Source organism: Podarcis erhardii (genome assembly GCF_964252035.2).
Source record: "Podarcis erhardii genome assembly, chromosome: 2".
Taxonomy (NCBI): domain Eukaryota; kingdom Metazoa; phylum Chordata; class Lepidosauria; order Squamata; family Lacertidae; genus Podarcis; species Podarcis erhardii.
In genome coordinates, this window is record NC_138498.1 from 83,254,113 (window position 1) to 83,263,908 (window position 9,796).

Genomic DNA, 9,796 nt, shown 5'->3' on the forward strand with positions numbered 1-9,796 from the left:
AATACCCAGAAGGAAGGCCTCTGGTTTCTTTGTGAAGGTATACTTAAATACCTTTTTCAGCTCATTATATATCATTTCCCAGAAGGCCTTCACCTTAGGGCATGTCCACCAGAGGTGAAAGAATGTTCCTTCATTTTCTCTGCATTTCCAACATTTATTATCAGACGAATGGTATATTTTGGCAAGTTTAACTGGGGTCATGTACCATCTATATATCATTTTCATTACATTTTCCTTCAGAGCATTACATGCGGTGAAGTTCAGCCCAGTGGTCCACAACCTTTCCCAGTCCTCAAACATAATGTTATGCCCAATGTCCTGTGCCCATTTTATCATAGCCGATTTAACCATTTCGTCTTGTGTATTCCATTTTAGCAGCAAGTTATACATTCTAGATAGTACCTTGGTCTTTGGTTCTAACAATTCTGTTTCTAACTTCGATTTCTCCACCTGGAACCCTAACTTTTTATCATTTTTAAAAACTTCTTTAATCTGAGCATAATGTAACCAGTCTCGCACCTTATCTTTCATTTTCTCCAAACTCTGCAATTTCCAATTGTCTCCATCTTTTTCTAATATTTCCCAATATTTTGGCCATTTGGCCTCCATATTGGGTCTTTTTCGGGCCTTAGCCTCCAGAGGTGAAAGCCACCTTGGAGTTTTATTTTCCAATAAGTCTTTATATTTTGTCCAGACATTAAACACTGCTTTCCTGACAATATGGTTCTTAAAGGCCTTATTGATCTTAACTTTGTCATACCATAAGTATGCATGCCAACCAAAAGCATTGTTAAAACCTTCCAGGTCCAGTACGTCAGTGTCTTCGAGAAGTAGCCAATCTTTTAGCCAGCAGAAAGCTGCGGCTTCATAGTACAACTTTAAGTCTGGCAGGGCAAAGCCCCCTCTTTCTTTCGCATCTGTTAATATCTTAAACTTAATTCTGGGCTTTTTGCCCTGCCAGACAAATTTAGATATATCTTTCTGCCACTTCCGGAAGCACTCCGTTTTATCCACAATCTGTAATGTTTGAAACAAAAACAACATTTTTGGCAATACATTCATCTTAATAGCAGCAATTCGGCCTAACAAAGAAAGCTTCAATTTTGTCCAACTATCCAAGTCTCTCTTAATTTCAGACCAACATTTTTCATAGTTGTCCTTGAATAGACTCAGGTTTTTTGCTGTTATGTTTACCCCTAGGTACTTTACCTTTTTAACCATAGTTAATTCTGTTTCTCTCTGAAACCGTTCTGACTCTATATCTGTCAATTTTTTTCCCAGCACCTTGGTTTTCTGTTTGTTTAATTTAAATCCCGCCACCCGACCAAAGTCCTGAATCAATTGTAATACTCTTTTCGTACTAGATTCTGGCTCCTGCAGGGTCAAAACTAGGTCATCTGCAAAAGCTTTAAGTTTGTATTGTTTCGCTCCGACCTGAATCCCTTCCACCAACCGGTCCCCTCTGATCATATTCAAGAGCACCTCCAGAACCGAGATAAATAACAAAGGGGAAATCGGGCAGCCTTGTCGTGTTCCTTTTTCAATTTTGAACTCTTCTGTAACCACATTGTTAACTATCAGTTTGGCCTTTTGTTCTGAATATATTGCATCAATCCCATTCTCAAACCCCCGTCCCACTCCCATTTCTTTCAAATTTCCCTTCATAAATTTCCAAGAAATGTTATCAAAGGCCTTCTCCGCATCTATAAAAATTAACACTGCTTTTGTATTTATGTCTGTTTGCAAAAGTTCCAAAATGTCAATAATGTTCCTAGTATTAGCAAACATATGTCTACCTGGGAGAAAGCCTGCCTGGTCTTTATGAATTACTTCATTAAGAACTCTTTTTAGTCTACTTGCCAAAATGTCTGCAAATATTTTGTAATCCACATTCAGAAGGGAAATGGGACGATAGTTTTTGAGTTGTGTCTTTTCAGTTTCAGATTTTGGTATCAATGTGATAAAAGCTTCCTTCCACGATTCCGGCGCCTTCTTCCCTTCCATAATTTCATTACAAACCTCCATCATTGGTTGGAGGAAAATACTTTGACTACGTCAAGGCAAGCCACCCAATTTTCACTGTGTCCTCCTACCTACAGCTGATCTACATGCCATTCCTGAACCAGAGTTCAACTGTGACTCAAGGAGTAATATCACAATATAGCCTTAATATAGCCAGGCATTTTTACTACACATTTCATTACACTAACTGATGGGTGGTGAAAAAATTCTCATGGCAAGTTGGTACAGATGACCAGTCTAACCTAAACTGACAGAACTACAGCCCAGGTTATTTTGTCCAGGGGCAGTCCAAAATATTTTGCTGCCTGAGGCAGAGCAGCAAATTCCTCCCTGCCTTAAAACTTGCAATCATGGGGCTTATCACTCAAGTCTCCTATAGCAATTCTGATACCTGAGGCAGAAAACTCCACAAGCGACTCTCTCCCCACCTGCTTGACAGTAAAAATACAATAATAATAAAATAAGTAACAAAAGGTGATCTCCAATGTTAGTCATTCTCCGAGTAGACCCGTCAAAATCCATAGCCTTCTTAAAACAATTCATTTCAATGGGCTTACTCTAGAGTCTTAGTGGACTATCACCCTAACAATTTAAATAAAGAATAAATTAACTAACTAACTAACTAATGAGGTTCTTGGACAAGAAAGGGATTTTGCACTAGCCAGTGGTGGTGGTTGTTGTTGTTTACCTTTCCTTTCTATTTTCTGTAAATCATCTACACACTCCCATTTCATTGAGGGTCTTGGCCACTTCCAGTCATTATGAAATAATAAACCTCTCTTGAACTTTCATGTGTTTTTATAACTTGTGGAATGAATGTATGACACAAAAAATGTTCTTGGGCAGTTAACTGGTGGGCCTTTGAACTCCTGCCTTGCTAGTGGTCAGTTCACATTTGCTCAAGGATTTATTTCCATCCTGCCAGTTCACCTTAAGCAAAGGGGGAATTCCAAGTACTGTTTGTTTAGAAAGCCATATCTTTGCAGAGATCAGTATGCACCGAAAGCAAAACCTGCAGATAGGAAACAGAGACTTAAGCAATTTTCAATGGAAAGGAGAAAGGTGGGCAGAGCACTCCCCAGTCATCAATGTGAGCTGCAAAAGCTGCACCCATTGTAAAATGGCCAGATCTTCAGCATTGCCAGACACAAAGAACTGTCTCAAAATATCAGGTGAAGGAAGGGGTTAAGACCTGGTCCAACTTTAGTTGTTTGCAAGAATTAGTAGCTTTGGATTGGGGTATGATTCTCCTCCCCTATCAAAAGTTGCAGGAGCAACACAATGTCAGCATGGAAGCATACCTGCCTTCACATTGTTTGTGTGCAGCAAAGTCTGTTTTTGCTCAGGGAAAGGTGTCCCTTAATGAATTGGGACAACTTGATTGAAATGAGCCTCTGGAGAGAGGATGCAGCGCAATTCATGCATTTGCCAGCGGTGCAAATTTTATCCCATCCAGTCTAGGGCCCAAACTTGGCCCTCCAGCTGTTTTGGGACTACAAACCCCATCACCCCTGGCCACTGGTCCTCTTAGCTAGGGATGATAGGAGTTGTAGTCCCAAGTTTGGCCATCACTTCTCTAAGTGATAAGATCAATGCTTTTTTTCCTGGGGGGTACGCAGGGGTACGCATACCCCTAAACATTTTGTGAATCTTTGTACTGCTGTCCATTTACTGTATTTATTTTTCCTGATTTGAACTATAAAATGTGGTTTTCTTGAGTCAAAAATGAGAGTACTCCAAAACAATATTTTTTAAAGAAAAAAAGCACTGGATAAGATAATTGAGGAAGTAGCCAATATATATGTAGGTCTTTCTGTGCCCAATCGTTTATTGTCTTCTTATTTAAATTTTAAAGTTAGCCCCCGGGTTTGGTTATAGGAGGCTAAGCTTTTTATCTTTCCTTATCTGAGAAAAGCATTTGTGCCTGGAGTCAGCTCAGCACAGGGAAACAACCAGTGCTCCCCTCCTCTAGAAAAATATGTGCCGATACTCACCATGAAGTTGTTACAGTAAGTGCCACACTTTTTATCAGCCCCCCAAAACTGGTGCTGGTACTGCGTACCCAAGCACCGGAAACAACCAATGGTGGCTGGTGCTAGTTAGGACTGGTAGGGCGGAAAGCAGGGAAGCTGACAGTAGGGGGAGCTAGAGCCAATGACAGGCTGAACAAACTATTTCTGCTTTTGTCCCTATCCTCCACCTTGCCAGGTTTTACAGAAACAATTCTGAACTTCAGAAGGAGGCAGCTAACAGCAAGGATTACCCCTCCCCCCCGGACAGGTTTTAAGGATGATGGCAGGCAGGTGAGCTTGTAGGAAGTGAATTAAGTTGGTGGGGCAATGTCCCACTGGGAACAATCCTCAACTCTGGGACTGTCTTCCCCTTCTCTTCTTCTCTAGCTCTTCCTAAGGATTAGATCAGACAGATGCTTTTCTATTCCACATGAAATGGCAATGCAGGTACAGGGGTACCTCACGTTAAGTACTTAATTCGTTCTGGAGGTCTGTTCTTAACCTGAAACCATTCTTAACCTGAAGCACCACTTTAGCTAATGGGGCCTCCTGCTGCTGCCGCACCGCCGGAGCACGATTTCTGTTCTCATCCTGAAACAAAGTTCTTAACCTGAAGTACTATTTCTTGGTTAGTGGAGTCTGTAACCTGAAGCGTATGTAACCCGAGGTACCACTGTATTTGTTAGCAATCTTGTTTATTTGCATCTCTTTCTATTTAACCATTTATAGCTGTTTCTTAGTGACTTAAATAGATGACTTGGTGTTACTTTTGTCTTCAATGGCCACATTAAAACTCATAGCATTGAGATAGACTTGAATAATTTTGTGAGCTTATATAATGCTATTATTATTTTTATTAATAGTCTTCTATGCAGTTGTCTCAAGGGAATGCACATCAAAAACATAAAAATATCAGTTTAAAACACATGCAAACCCAAGACACTTTTTAAAATGTATTCAGTCATTTACAAAAAGTACAGATAGTGGACGCCCATTGTATCGCAACAAGAATGCTATTCCACAGAGCAGAGCCAGCCACACTAAGAACAACAACAACCCTGGTCTGTGTTGCTATGGAGTGGCCTTCTGAGTTCTTTGAAACTTGGAACTTTTCTACAGACTGCAGTGATCTACTGGGTATATAATAGGCAAGGCAGTCTCTCAAGTAAGCTGGTCCTGAGCTGTATAGGGCCTGTGTCTTAGTACTAGCAACCTGAACTTGGCCCAGTAATGTTGCACAGAAATATAAACAGATCATCAGTGCAATTATATTTATTAAAAGTTTAGCATTGGTCAACCCCTGAATCATACCTATGTGGAATTTTTTTCTGCATATAGGTCTGGCTAAACCTGCATAGCACCCTTTTTTGGATTGCAACCTATAGGATTATGCACCCACCCAAACACACATACTTATGCTAAACCAGCGAGGGAGAACCACAGGCAAGTATTATGGACTTGCTCCTCCGAATATGATTCCCAGGGGATACTGCATTTGGTTTAACTGGACCACAGAACTTGGATTTAAGACGGTTTAGGGGTAATTCCCATACCTATTTTAAGACGGTGGTTGTCTGATGAAATCAACATTAAGCAGAGTTTCCCAGGAGATTTTGGCATGGTGAACAAGGCTTGTGGTTGAGCAAATCACTTGCCACATCCTTCAGAAGGCAGCTGTGAAGATGTGTCAGAGCAGCCCAAACACCGGATCACTGCACCCAATATTGATCATTTAAAAAACAAAGCAAATGGTGTTATTCTCTCCAGAAGTAACCTGCATCATGGTTTTTTTTTAAAGTGTCAGAATCAGCATGGATTGCACCAGAGGGGGGGGGTGCCCCCAAAACAAGGAGCTTCCCCCCATAGTTGGACTCCTGCCATTAATATATAGTGTTCTTTTTCTTTCAGAGTTCTTAACATGTGGGACACAACTCAACCACCTAGAAATATACTTTGTGCCTTTTGTGCAAACCCCCCTCCCCCAGTTTGTTGGTGCCACCGGTGTGAATCATGCCTGGAGTTTTCTTGGCAGGGATACTGGAGTAGCTTGCCAGTTCCTGCTCCAGGTGGATCACGTTTAGTCAAAACTCTACACTATGACCTGTCCGTCTTGGGTGGCCCTGCACGGCATAGCTCATAGCTTCTCTGAGTTATTCAAGCCCTTTTGCCATGGCAAGGCAGTGATCCATGAAGGAATACTTTGGCCACCTCATGAGAAGACTCCCTGGAAAAGACCCTGATGTTGGGAAAGATTGAGGGCACAAGGAGAAGGGGACGACAGAGGACAAGATGGTTGACAGTGTTCTCGAAGCTACCAGCATGAGTCTGACCAAACTGCGGGAGGCAGTGGAAGACAGGAGTGCCTGGCGTTCTCTGATCCATGGGGGTCACGAAGAGTTGGACACGACTAAATGACTAAACAACAGTGTGAATCATAGGTCAGAAAATAGACATCAAAGTGATGAAAGTAGCCCACTTTCACATTTATTCCAATTTAGCAAGAGGCATGGGTGCATGGAAGCTGATGTGCATGCGCCTGCTCTGCTAGATTGGAAACTGAACATGGGAAAAGGTGGCCTACGTGTAACTCCTGGCATCTAATGGCCTAATCCAGCACATATAGCTATGGCACCCATTAGAGATCCTGGAACTATATGCATCCAGGAGTTCGCTGTTGTCAGCTTTGATATCTTCAGCAATGGGGGGGTAAGAAGGGGATTGGACTAGATGACCCCCGGAGCTCTTTCCAACTTGCAATTCTTTGATTATGTAATACTAAGTTCACGCCAAAGGAAGCAATTAGAATAGTAAGGCAGCAATGATGACATGATCTGGCAGGCAGATGCACACAGGCCACATCACCTCCACCACTCACCACTTTGGGTACAAATTTCCGAACTGCGGCTGGTGTCTTGAGGATACCTTTGAGAGAGATGACTAGAACTGCTTTGGGTTTATTGTGAAAATATCATTTATGAATGTTCTGCAATTCACAGTGGAGAAGCGTTGTTTATTTCATTTTATAATTTAAATTGAAAATATTTTAATAGTATCTTAGTTTCTGATAGATATCGAATGTCCAATTAAAAACAAAGCTAATAAGAGTTCCCGAATACAGTGGTACCTCGGGTTACAAACACGTCGCGTTACAGACTCTCCTAACCCGGAAGTAGTACCTCGGGTTAAGAACTTTACCTCAGGATGAGAACAGAAATCGTGCGGTGGCGGCGCAGTGGCAGTGGGAGGCCCCATTAGCTAAAGTGGTGCCTCAGGTTAAGAACAGACCTCCAGAATGAATTAAGTTCGTAACCAGAGGTACCACTGTAGTGGGGGTGGGAAGGAATCGGTAATAAACATTTTATGTTCTGTAAAAATTAGGGTAATTGTGGCCAAAAATTGAGGGGGTGCTTGAAAGGGTACAAGTTGCAGGTTGAGTTTTTTAAAAAATCCAGAAATTATTAATATTATTATTAATAATAACAGCCCAGAGGAATTTTTAAAATGAAGGAAATATTTCTGCATTAAAGCTAAGATTTTATTGTGGGAAAGCACACAGGTGATTTTTAAAAATGTTTAAGAACTCTGAAAAAGCCTACTGCTGCTTTTGGCTTTTTCATACCAGACCTTCACATTGCATGCACTGCATTAGAGATTTTATTTGCCTCAATATTATATGATGACCTCATATTGTAATCAGTAATCTTTCCCCAAAATCTAGCAGTGTTCTTCTGCATTGCAACTTCCCATTTGGACTTTTTTTTTTTAATTAAAAGAAATGGATTTACGGTCCATTTCATCCAAATAGTTCAGGGCAGGCAACTATTTGCTAACTTTTCTACCATATTCCAACTTTGCACCATTTCTAGCACTCACTCGCATGCCGCACAATTTTAGATGGGAGTGTATCTGATAGCCGGTTTGTTTTATATATAAAACCCTTGCTCTGACATCAAGACAGATTTTGTTGTTGCTGCTCCAAGGCTGCAGTTTTAAAGAAATATTCCAAATATTTTAGACCTACTGTCAAGGTAGGAAAGCTACAAAGAACCAAAATGGATAAACTTGGTTGAAATATAAAATCATCTCTGTTCTGTCCGTAGCACAACTATGCTGCTGCTGCTTCCAAGATATAAATTTGTTAATTTCCCTGTTATTAGAAAGAATTTGAACACACTCCAGTCCCCCCAGAAATGCTGACCGAGAGAACTGGAGGTCGGTGCTTTCGCAATAAAGAACGCTGGTCAATATACAAGTGAAGAAAAATGGAACCAGATGTGAGTAATCGGACCACAGAAATTGCATTTACCCAGAAGTGCTATTTTAAAGCACGCTACATGTTGATCTTCTGTTTTTGTGGTGCAACACATTCTTGGCACCCAAAGAGAGGTTCAGTACGTTAGGCTAGCCTCTTTTTTTGGAAAAAATAAAGCTAATCTATCAAGATTTGCTGAGGTGGCAGAGATTTCAAGAAATCAAATGTGGAGTGGACCAGGTTTCTCCTGGTGAACTTGAAATCTATCTATATAATTTCCTTTTTTGTCCAGCTGCTGGTAATCATCATGGTTTTTTCAACTAAGGCTCCTTTAAATTTGTCACAAACTCCCCATTTCCAGAAAACAAAGGCAGGTTCAGATGCTCCACTGTGCAAGTCGTCCTCAGCTGTGTGAGTTATCCGTTTGAATGACTGATTCATACAATATCTCTGAATTCATCACCCTGAGTTACTAAAACGTTAATGCAGTGTGCAAGAAATTAAAATCATTTAGGGTTCTTGTTTTATTAATGCACCCTCACCCCCCAAAGCTTTGGCAAACATGAATACAAAGCATGGATGCAAAGAAGGAAAGAGCTTGTGAAAACTAGAAAGGCATCTTATAGAATTGTGGAGTCCAACCTCCACAGATCTTCTAGCCAACCCCTTTGTTGGCTCGTCACAGCAGTGGCCCATGTGGTGAGCCACTATCCTGGCACTGGTGTTATTGCAGCTTACCTGGACAGACCTGCAATGGAGTGATGGCAAGACAGAGCTGCATGGACGCATCTGAACAGGAAATCCAGACAGTGCACCCAAGGAGCCATGAGCTTGTGCCACCACCCAGCCCCTTTCAGGTAAGCTAAGAGACCGCAGTGTTGGGTGGCTCCACCACTTTGTCCCACCACACAGGCTGCTACTGCTTCTTACCCTCTGAAATCAATGCTGTCACTGCAGGAGCAAACACATCCCTCCAGGCCAACTCCAGATACAACATACACACAGAAACGGCCAAGGACATGTTTGTGCCTTCTGCTGCTGCCTTGATGGATCCATCACCTCCAGCTTTACCAATCTTAGAAACAGCCTCTTAACTGCTATCAAAGATCTGGCAACTTGACTGGACCATCAATAGCAGACTCCTTTGTATGAATGTAATCTCTCAACAGCTTTCAACGGCATGACCACTGGTGGACTTGTTGGCATTCAACAGCAACATCCCAATGTCCCAAATCCTTTCTGTAATTTAGTCTTATCCTAAGGAGAGATCGGGACGTAGGTGGAGCTGTGGGTTAAACCACAGAGCCTAGGACTTGCCGATCAGAAGGTCGGCGGTTCGAATCCCCGCGACAGGGTGAGCTCCCGTTGCTCGGTCCCAGCTCCTGCCAACCTAGCAGTTCGAAAGCTCGTCAAAGTGCAAGTAGATAAATAGGTACCGCTTCGGCGGGAAGGTAAACGGCGTTTCCGTGTGCTGCTCTGGTTCTCCAGAAGCGGCTTAGTCATGCTGGCC